The 10701-nt window shown below is 57.2% G+C and overlaps 1 protein-coding gene across 1 annotated transcript in view; it reads right to left on the bottom strand.

Annotated features, from left to right (window-relative positions):
• The window catches only part of ROR2 (receptor tyrosine kinase like orphan receptor 2), a 134702-nt gene that overhangs the window by 123035 nt on the left and 966 nt on the right, over positions 1-10701 (bottom strand). The window lies entirely within an intron of this gene.

Below are 10701 nucleotides of genomic sequence, written 5' to 3'. Positions count from 1 at the left end.
GTGGCGGAGGACGCGATGAACCGGGGGAGGGGGGTGGAGGAGGAGGGAGGAGGGGGCGATTTCTGTTGGAGCCAACGGGGCCATGGCCATGCGGTCTAGCTTCCTAGTTTCAGGGGGGGTCTGACTTTCCTGTAATGAAGCCTTCCCATGAATCCTTCCCCGCCCCCGTGTTGAGGGTGCGCAGCGAGGCTGGGCTGGGCTGGACTGGCAAGGTCTATCCTGAGGACGCTATGGACACTGTAGACTGTCTACACCGCAGTGTCTGGGTCAGGGGTCCAGGACAGGGGACGGCTGCCCTCCCGCCGCCTGAGACAAAGGCTTCCCTCCTCCCGCCGCGACAGTCCCACTCTGGGTGAAAGGTGGGAGGTGATCCCTGGCCACCCCACACGTCTCTGGAAAAACCAACCAAATTCCATTCCTCAGATGAGGTTTCCTTTCTCAGGAAAATCAGGCTTCTCAGCTCCAGGGGATGGCAAAGGGCGTAATTACAGGGTTCTGGAGACCCGGGGCTCCAGGGGTGTTTGGCCGGCAGCAGGGAGATTAGCAGATGAAAGGAAAAGATAACATTACCTACTGGGGTTATCTTTCTTCTCACCAAGGGTCGTGAACCCACACTCACCATGTAAAAGCCCGGCAGGAGAGGGTCCCGAGAATATGTAAAGAGAGACCCAGAAGCAGCTCCACAGACAACCAGAGAGATGGCCTGTCTTTCTTTTATCCAGGATTGCAGGGAAATTCTAGAATCCGGAGCAAGACTTTTCGCTTTTAATGTCTCTGCCTCCCAGAGCAGACCCGCAAAGGAAGGCGGGGCAGGACCCGCCGGCTGGGGCTCTGCTCTCCCGTCTCCCGCCCCGGGGCCTGGGGCAAATTACTGGAACGAAGACAGGCTTCCAGTTCTGTTTCTAACATCCAATTATTCAGAGGGTCCAGGGTCCGTTTGCTTTTCCGGGTCTGGACATCACTTAGTACGAAATACTTCAGATGTATCCCCCCCCAGCAAGTGAACAGATGACACCAGAGCCCGGTGCAGGCCCCCCTCCCAAGGCCCCTGCAGTTCAGTGCCCCCTTACACACAGCTCCCCACTGTCAGCACAGATGTGATGCGACAGAGATTCTACAGAGGTTTAACCTTGAGCATCAAGGTCGTACCAGGCTCTCTGGATCCTCCACAACTACGTGGCTCATCCTGCCCTACGTGGTGAGCGACCAGGTGAGAGCCTGTCTCTCTCCACTGAGGACCCGTGTCCCGATCGGCTTCCGCTGCCTGCCCGCTGGATGCTGGGTTTTTGTGAGTACGAACAAGGCAGCTCCGGTCACCTGCTGCGGCTTGTCCGGCCCCGTGGGACACCCGGTGCCGAGTGCCGATCTGCAGGTGGAGAGGCCCCTCCTGCCCGATAACGGGACGCCACGACCCGCACTCCCTCCGCCCCGCTCTTCTGTGTGGTGGACACTTGGACGGGTCGGACTTCCCAACGCGGGCGGGCCGGATGGGGCAAAGCCGCGCCTCCCTGTGACGGAAACCTGCATTTCCTGTTCGTGGGTCTTTCCAAGACTTCTCCCCAGCTGAGCTCCCTGTTACAGTGTTGAGCGCCATTTGCCCAGACAGGGGGGACTAAAGGCACAAACAAGGGACTGCAAACCACGTGACCTACAGGAGAAACAGGACCAGTCGGGGGCGCCTTAGGCAGGAAAACCCCCGGGGAGTAATCCCAGCCTCCTTCTCGGGCGCTGACACCCTCCTATATGACACTCAACCTGCTCATACTCGCTCCCTGGCGAACAGCAGACACTCCAAGGGCCCCTCTTGGCTCACCCACTCCGTCCACACACTCAAGAGTGAGACAGGCTTGCATGGGGTGAAACAGAAGAGAACGCCTCCCCTCTCCGTGCCCAGGAGCCCTGAACCCCTCTGACCTCAGACGCTGACCACGGATGCCTGTGTCCGGGCACGTAACTGGAGACACGGACACCCAGACTCAATACAGAGAAACCAGCAGCTGCTGGGAGAGGGGTGGCCTCCACCCAGATACGCCCTCCTGCTGCTCCCTGCACAGGGACCCCCACCCCCGCCACACAGAGCTGGACCCTGCACAGGGACCCCCGTCGCCCAGAGCTGACTCCCTGCACGGGGCCCCCACCCTTGTCACTCAGAGCTGGACTCTGCACAGGGACCCCCACCCCTGTCACTCAGAGCTGGACTCTGCACAGGGACCCCCACCCCTGTCGCCCAGAGCTGACTCCCTGCACAGGGACCCCCGTCGCCCAGGGCTGCACCCTGCACGGGGACCCCCGTGGCCCAGAGCTGACTCCCTGCATGGGGACCCCCCCGTCGCCCAGAGCTGACTCCCTGCACAGGGACCCCCATCGCCCAGGGCTGCACCCTGCATGGGGACCCCTGTCGCCCAGAGCTGCACCCTGCACGGGGACCCCCACCCCTGTCGCCCAGAGCTGACTCCCTGCATGGGGACCCCCGCCGCCCAGAGCTGGGGGAGAGCTGGCGCTCAGCCACAGACCCTGCACACTAAATGGGTCCGTGGTCTTCTCTTCACACGTTTTCACGATTATGGCTGTCTGTCCGCTCTTCTTTGCTTCCTAACTGGGCCTGAACAACTCAGAAACGCAAACGATCACAGAATAACTCCGTTGGGAAGAGACGCCAGGTCGTAAACAGGAGACCGGTGCTTTGCTCCCCGATGCCCACCTGACGCAGTCCTGAACGCTGCTTCCTCTCCGGCGACACTAGTGGTGGCCTAACAGTTCCAGGCACTTACTGCTGAGCGTGCCAACACCTGGGGCCAGGCGCGCAGCCCTAGCCTGTGGCCCAGTGGGGACTTTAAGGCCCCAGACACACGACTTCGGGCCGCTGCACACATCAGGCCCACAGGTGGTCGTGCTGAAGACTCGGTGTCAGATCTACGGCATGAAAAGTGTCCCAACGCACGCAGCTGACATGCTGGGGGTCTCCGGGTCAGGAGGCCTGAGCTCTGGCCCTGCTGGCCCTCCACGGAGGATGTGGAGAGATCGCCCACCTTTCCACCAGGCCCCCGCTCCCTGCCCACGCCGACGGGTGCTCTGGGTGGACCAGGGGGTGTCTGTGGTCCCTTCCCCCACACCGATCGATGACGGGCTTTCCCAACATTGCAGGGCCAAGGTGAGACCCAAAAACTCAGCACACACCCCACTGACCCCCGAAAACTGGGCCCGGCGAGACTCGGCTTCCGAAAGGCTCACGTGGAGATTTCTCAGGTCTGCCAACTTGAGAATCTGCATTTGTGCACCTTGCCTCCTGACGGGGCTGAGAGCGAGCAAGGAAGGGTTTCGTGGACGGCACCCCCCACGAAACGCCCTCACGTTGGGCAGGCTCCAGAGTCGTTTGGTGTGGGGGTGCTGGGGCAGGGGGTCACCGCCCCGTGACCATGCTCCGGGGCAGCCAGCCTTTGCGAAGCAGGACAGAGAGGCCTTGCTAACTCGCCCCCACACACGGCAGGGCCCCACGACGTCAGCCCAATGTGGGTCAGAAGCGCTCTCTTCCCCGGAACGTGCTTTTCTTAGGAAATGCAAGCAACCTGTCACCCTCCGTTTGGAAGTTTGGAAGAAAAGCCTGAACTAAAAATCAGAGGCTGGAGAGCAATTCAAAGGCCCTCTGTGGGGACACAGACGGCTGGACAAGGACACTTGTGTGAGCAGAGACCCGCTCCCTTGGAAGCCATGCTCAGCCTCCAGCAGGGAGATGTACACCCCGGCTTCTCAAAACATCTGGGGAACCAGGACAGCCGCCCTTCGGGACCACGGTGCCGTCTGTCCTCCTGCAGCGCATGCACCGCCCTTCTGGGCTCCTCTACACGCTGTCAGAACCCGCATCCATCTCCCCACGCCCCCCACACACATGCTCTGGCTTCCCGAGATCCGTGGGGTTCCTCAGGGACCCCTGTGAGTGTGCACGTAGGCGGCGCCCCCCCCCCCAGATCTTTGGGGCAGACTTCATATCTACAGCTCAGGGAACACAGTTTGGCTTCAAAGGGCTCAAAAGACGTCACACAAAACCAATGCTGCTTAAAGACCGAAGTTTGCACACACTGAGCCCATTAAAATACAGCGTCCAGCTCATCCAACAGGAAAAGGACCCTCTCCATCCAAAGAGCCACCTTCCTTGCACGTTTTGGGGCACATGCGGCGATTCTACGGCAGACACACCCGGTTTTCAGACGCGGGTTTGCCAAGCAGCCTGGACACCAGCTGTCCTCAGCACGCGGCTGGCAGAGGGGTGCCCGGATTTCAGTGAATCCCAAACAAAGCCGTGCTCCCCGCCCTGTCCCCGGCTGGGGTCTCTCCAACCCCCTCCCCAGCCTGGCCTCCCTTCTCCAGGACGAGAAAGCACTGAACCGGACGCAGACTGGAAGGGCTCTCAGGAACGGAAGAGAAGAAGTGCTCACTCCCAACGATGCTCGCATCTTCTCCCATGTGGCTTTGGGTTTTTTTTCACCAAGAAATCTTCCCATACTCAGATTGTAAACCTGACCTCTTCTATGCACCTCTTTATTTTCTTTTTAATTTTTAAATGTGTATTCAATTTTTGAGAGACAGAGACAGATCGTGGTCAGGGGAGGGGCAGAGAGAGAGGGAGACACAGAATCTGAAACAGGCTCCAGGCTCTGAGCTAGCTGTCAGCACAGAGCCTGACGCGGGGCTCGAACCCAGCAAATGTGAGACTATGAGGTGAGCCGCAGTCGGAGTTTAACTGCCGGAGCCACCCAGATGCTCCTGCACCTCTTTAAACTTTAGCTCAAAGTCCCACCTGGAATCTGGAATCTGTCATTGTAGCTGAAGGGAGAGCCATTTCTCCCCAAACGAGTATTCGACAGCAGGTCCCTGTGTCACCGGGACTGCTCACACAGAGGGGGCTCCGTGTCTGGACGCCTTCCCGTTTCCTGACTCAGTCTGCAGACTTGCTCTCTGGGTCTAGGCCACCGCAAAGCACGCCAGCCTGGGTGGCTGAAGCAACGGAACCCTATTCCCTCTGGGTCCCAGAGGCTGTGAGCGCAGGACCAAGGTGGGAGCAGGGCTGGCTTCCCCTGAGCGTGTACATGGCGGGCTGCGGGCGTCCCTCTGAGCATGCCTGTGTCCTGCTCTCCTTGGGACGACACCAGGCACACTGGACTGGGACCCAGCCCAGTGACTCAAGTTAACGTTCTCCCCTGAAGTCCCCCCTGCAGTCCCATTCTGAGGCAGCGGGGCGAGGACGTCAGCATGTGAATGTGGGGGACCCAACGCGGCCCTGGCAGTGGTCTGTTCCCACGGCCACACCACAGCTCCCTTCGTTAGAGCCTTGGACTTCACTCTATTAACATAAGACAACCACCCCACTTTGTTTGCTAGAAAAATGGCCTTGGTCGCTTTTAGGGTTTGCTTACACATGGATTTTAGATTCACACATTGAGTTTGATGCAAAAGCCTTTGGGATTTTTTTTAATGCTTGTTTATTTTTGAGAGAGAGAGAGACAGAGCAGGGAAGGGACAGAAAGAGGAGGAGACAGAGAATCCCAAGCAGGCTCCATGCTGTCAGCACAGAGCCCGATGTGGGGCTTGAACTCATGAACCATGAGATCATGACGTGAGCTGAAATCAAGAGTCAGATGCTCATCCGACGGACCCACCCAGGCGCTCTGCCTTTTGGGATTCTGATTAGCAATGCACTGAATTTATAGATTGTTTGTCAGGCGTCACTGGCTTTGTTCCAAGCGGTCACTCCTGATGCAGCAGGAAGCCGGTGGGCTTTCTGGGTTAACTCACACCTGGTCACCTTGCTGAACACCCTCCCTGATCTTAATACTTGTCAGTCGATTCCCTTGAATTTTCCAGAACCTCATGTGCAGAACCCACAAATAACAACAGCTTTCTCTCATCCCTCTGTCACGTCGCCCACAACTTCCAGAAAGGCACCGGATGCCGATGGTGATCGCCGACCTCCAGGTCTTGTCACCAACGTTCACGCGTCTTCCTGGAGATGCAATAGTCACTGCAGGTCCGAAGAAGGTTCTTTCTACGGAGCTGGCCGAGTCTGTTTTGCTCATTCTTTTCATCAGCAAAGAAATCTGGAGTTTGGCGCAAGCACTGCAGCATCCATGGGGATTGTCCCTCCCGCCTGCTCACGGGGGCGTTCTCAGGCGGAGTCAACCCAGAATTTCTAGGGTACACCGTTCTGTGTTCTTTAACGTGTCGCCAGGTCTCGCTTGCTAAATGCTACATGAGAGTTTCACGTCTGTGTTCTCAAGGGCTCAGACGACATCTGTTGCTCAGTCTACTTCTCCTGCCACGGGACAAATCCCCACAAATTCCGAGGCTCGGCACCACGCTTGCTGAGAGCTTCCCGTCTGTGGATGGGACGTCCAGGCACAGCGTGGCGGGTTCTCCCTGGCTGTTCCCGAGGCTGGGGCCCCTTCCAGCGGCTCTGGGCTCCCTCGGGGTCCCGTCTGATTTCTGCTCCTTGTGTCTGCAGATCTGATGCCCCCCCACCTCCCTGGCTGTTCCTGGGGGCCGCCCTCAGCTCCTAGAAGCTGCCCACATTCCTTGCCATGTGGCCCCCTCTTCAAAGCCGGCGACACACATCAAACCCTCCTCACAGGTCGGCTCCCGACTTCCTTGTCTGACCCCAGGCCCAGGCGGGTCTCAAGCAACACGGCCAGGTCGAACGGATAATCTCCTTCTCCTAGAGTCAGCCGTGCTGCGTGAGTGCGCCCCGACCACAGGCGGGGGCGGGACGGGAAGGCAGGCCAGCCCCGCCTCCCGCCTGCAGCCGCGCTCCGTCCTCTGGCTCTGATCTTGGGCAGGGTGTTCTTTCTCATAAAACCAGATCGCAACATTCTTCAGCACGGAGCCTTCCAAAAGCCTCCTAGTGTGTCCAGAATACGACTCTAAATCCCTACTGGGGCCTGCAAAGCCTTCCGGGCCTCCCCCGCCCCCGCTCTGGCCACGCGGGCCCTGTGCTGTTCCAGAACACCTCACCCTTTGTTTCAGCCCCGGGGCTTTGGCACTGCCATTCTGTCTACGGGGCAAGTTCTCCTCAGACCTTCCAGTGTCCTGTCCTTTGTGTCCACGTGTGTTTGTACGCGTGCCCCAAGCTCAGCTGGTCCCTGCTGACATCACACCAGGATCTCCCCACAACCTGTCTCCGAGAGCAGGGTACTCCTCTGAAAACGTTCATAAGCCGCAACACCACAGAGTGTGGGTTCACCGAGGCCATTCTGGTGAGGGGGCGTTGATAACAGGGGAGCTGTGCATACGTGGGGGCAGGAGGCGTGTGGGAATTCTCTTCACCTTCCATTCAGTTTCACTGTGAACTTAACAGTACCCCAAAAAGTAAAACCTATTAAAAACAAAAAGCATAAAACCTCTCCCCTCAGTTGATGATTCAAGCACGGGCGATGCAGAGAAGCCAGGGGCACCTGGGGAGGCCCCGAAATCGCTAGGATATCGGTGAAGCATTAACCCTTGTCAAATCATTTAAGAATATTCAAACAGCCCCCATCTTTACAAATGTGGGAAATTTAGTGTTGCGAGATAAATAGCAACATCCACAGGGTCTGAGACTGATCAGAACCTGTTATTGGAAAAGCTTTCCAGATCTGTCTCCTTCCAAAAGGGAAACTCAAGCAGTTTGTTCCCTGCAGTCTGTAAGTAAAAGGACCTCAGGTCCTGCCAGCCAGTGCCGCTCCACTGTGCATATTCATAGCAGCAGACTTTGTCTCTGATGGAGTCTTCTAGATGCAACCTTGGACCCCCTGCTTCCCCACGATTCTGTCCCTGTCAAGTTTATCTTTAGACAGCGTACAAAAGAAAAAGGAAACAATGAAGACACACCACAGACCGCTGCCCTAGAGCAAACAGTATCTCAATAAAGTGAGTCAGGTGAACGTTGTGGTTTCCCAGTGCAGACAGAAGTTACGTGTACACTATACTGTGGTCTATTAGGTGTATGTGGCACTATGCCCAAAAAACCAATGTATGCACCTTAGTTAAAAAATACTTTATTACCCTGGGGTGCCTGGGTGGCTCAGTCACTTAAGCATGTGACTCTTGATTACAGCTCAGGTCATGATCTCACCAGTCGTGAGTTTGAGCCCTGTACTGGGCTCTCTGCTGACAGCGCACAGCCTGCTTGGGATTCTCTCTGTCTCTCTCTCTCTCTTTCTCAAAAATAAAGTAAAAGTAAATATTAAAAAATCTGTAATTACTTTAAGCTGTTACTCATCATCTGAGCTTTCAGTGAGCGGTAGTACTGACCACAGATCGTGGTAATAAACGTAATAATCATGAAAAAGCTTGCAACGTTGGAGGAATGGCAAAAACATACCTTGGAAAAACAAAGTGGGCAAATGCTGTTGGAAAAATAGCTCCAGACAGACTTGCTCAACTCAAAACACTGCATCCGCAGAGGACGGTAAAGCGGAGAGCAGAAAGACCAGGGACTGTGCCCGAGGGGCTGAGTCGGTCAAGTGTCCGACTTCAGCTCGGGTCATGATCAGACGGTTCCGGAGTTCAAGCCCTGCACTGGGCTCTGTACTGAGAGCCTGGAGTGTTTCAGATCTTGTGTCTCCCTCTCTCTCTGCCCATCCCTGCTCATGCTCTGTCTCTCTCTCTCTCTCTCTCAAGAATAAATAAACACTAAAAAAATTTTTTTAATAAATAAATAAAACCAACAAAATTCATTCTCCTTCAGACTCCCATTTCTCCTTACAGGCTGATCAGGTTCCAAGTTTCTCCCTTGAGCTTCTGGAAGGGGCTGGCCCCATCCGGATCGTGTGCAGCCCACCGGACTGTGAGTCACCAGGTGACGTTTCCTGAGCACACGCCTGTTTCTCGCTCACCTCTGCTTCCGGCTCCCAGGACACAAACGGCAGTGTCCCCGTGAGACACGGAACCAGAACCAGGAACAGAGACCTGACCGGCCCCTCCCCCAGAGTTTAAGCCCATAAAGTAGGTGGAAAAATGTTCACGTGAATGTTGTAATCCCTTTTAAAATGACTTCTAAGGGTCCTTTTTCTCCCCCCCGTTTTGGACTTAGAACTGATTAAACAAAACAATGTTCTGTCCAAACCTGCGTTTTCCTTATTACTTCCTAATCATTTTACCACCGACATAAAGGCCTGTTCTTTTCCAACACTGGGCTCTTTAATCATTCCTGACAGGCCCGCTTTCCGCTTGGCCAGGCCCCAGCAAATCCTCCCCGGCTCTCCCCAGACCCTCTCCTGGGGGTAACAGCTAGCGGGGAGAGAGGGCGGGAGGGCCGTGCCGCCCCTCTTCCTTGCCTGTCAAGGTTAGCCCTGGGAGCTGGGCACTCCCGGACATCCGGGGGTGCTGGAGGAGCCCCGACCCCGCCTGGCAATGAGCTGTGATCAGGATCAGCACCCCCAAATTAAGCGGGAAGCCGGGAGTTTGCAAGTCCTGTTAGACTTGAGAGTCAAGCTAATTATTAATTTGAGCAATTAAATCCATACTACTTAATTTTCAAAGCACATCCAAAATACAGTCTCCTGTTTGAGGTCGAAATCATTGCACAACTTCGCAGCAGACCTCCCCACCCGCCCTGCACCAGGGTCCCCCCAACACCCTGCTCCAAGGGGCTGCCAGTGCAGGGGTCAGAAGCTCATAAAGGGCAGAAACCATCCCGGGGCGGGGCTCCTACAGAGGCCTGCATCACCTCGGGGCGTCTGCGCCAGACAGGGGCAAGCACACGTGTGGAGTGGTGCTCAGACGGACAGGCAGGATTTGGGGGGCAGGACAGGGAGACTACGGTGTGGGAGGAACGGCCCAGCCCTCCACGGGGGAGGTGTGGGGCCGGGACGTAGGCTGGGCTCCAGGAGCCCCCCACGTAGACAGCAGGCTTCCTAGAGGAGGTGTGCATGCAGCCCAGTAGTCACTGCGGCCACCAAGGAGGGGCCTGGGGAAAGGGGGCTAGCTCACTCTGAACCTCAAAGCTTCTTTTACTTTTTTTTAAGTTTAGTTATTTTGAGATGGAGAGAGCACAAAGGGGGAGGGGCAGAGAGAGAGGGAGAGAGAGAATCCCAATCAGGCTTGACTAGGGGGCCCATCTCATCTCCGTGAGACCATGACCTGAGCCGAAATCAAGAGTCAGAGCTTTAGCCGCCGGAGCCACCGGGCGCCCCTGGAGGCTTCGGCCTGGGACCCCCACTCCAGAGCCGCATGAGGGGGGCAGAGCGGGCAGGACAGCCAGCTCACTTCCAGAGTCCTGACTGTCCCCCGAGTCCGCACGTTCCCTTCACGGTTCCAGAGGAAGCAGCCCCAGGGCCTGGGGACCACACGGACACCCGCAGGCTCGGACCAGACCTCACCGCGGCTCTGGCGGCTGGAGGACCCACGGAGGCCGCAGGAGGCCTCAGACCCCGCATGCCAAGGCCCCGTCACAAGGCACCTGTTGCCGCCCTTGGCCCGGGTCACTGTGTCCCTCCACCAGGAGGGCAGCTGAGCCAGGCCACCCTCTCCACGCTTCCGGGACCCACAGCTGCCAGGAACCCATCTGAGCTGTGCCAAGGCGCCTGGTCCTGCTCCACACTCTGGAGGAGTCACAGCCAAGGCAGGGGACCCGGATGGTAAGTGCCCCCAGGAAGGCAGGGGTGAGCAGGTGATGGCGGGGAAGGAGGGCATCCTGGGAAGTGCTTGGGGACTCATGAGGAAGATGAGTGG

The sequence above is a fragment of the Suricata suricatta genome, chromosome 13, assembly GCF_006229205.1.
Source record: "Suricata suricatta isolate VVHF042 chromosome 13, meerkat_22Aug2017_6uvM2_HiC, whole genome shotgun sequence".
In the NCBI taxonomy this organism is placed as follows: domain Eukaryota; kingdom Metazoa; phylum Chordata; class Mammalia; order Carnivora; family Herpestidae; genus Suricata; species Suricata suricatta.
The sequence above is the reverse complement of the archived record's forward strand: the minus strand, read 5'-3'. Positions and strand labels throughout refer to the sequence as shown.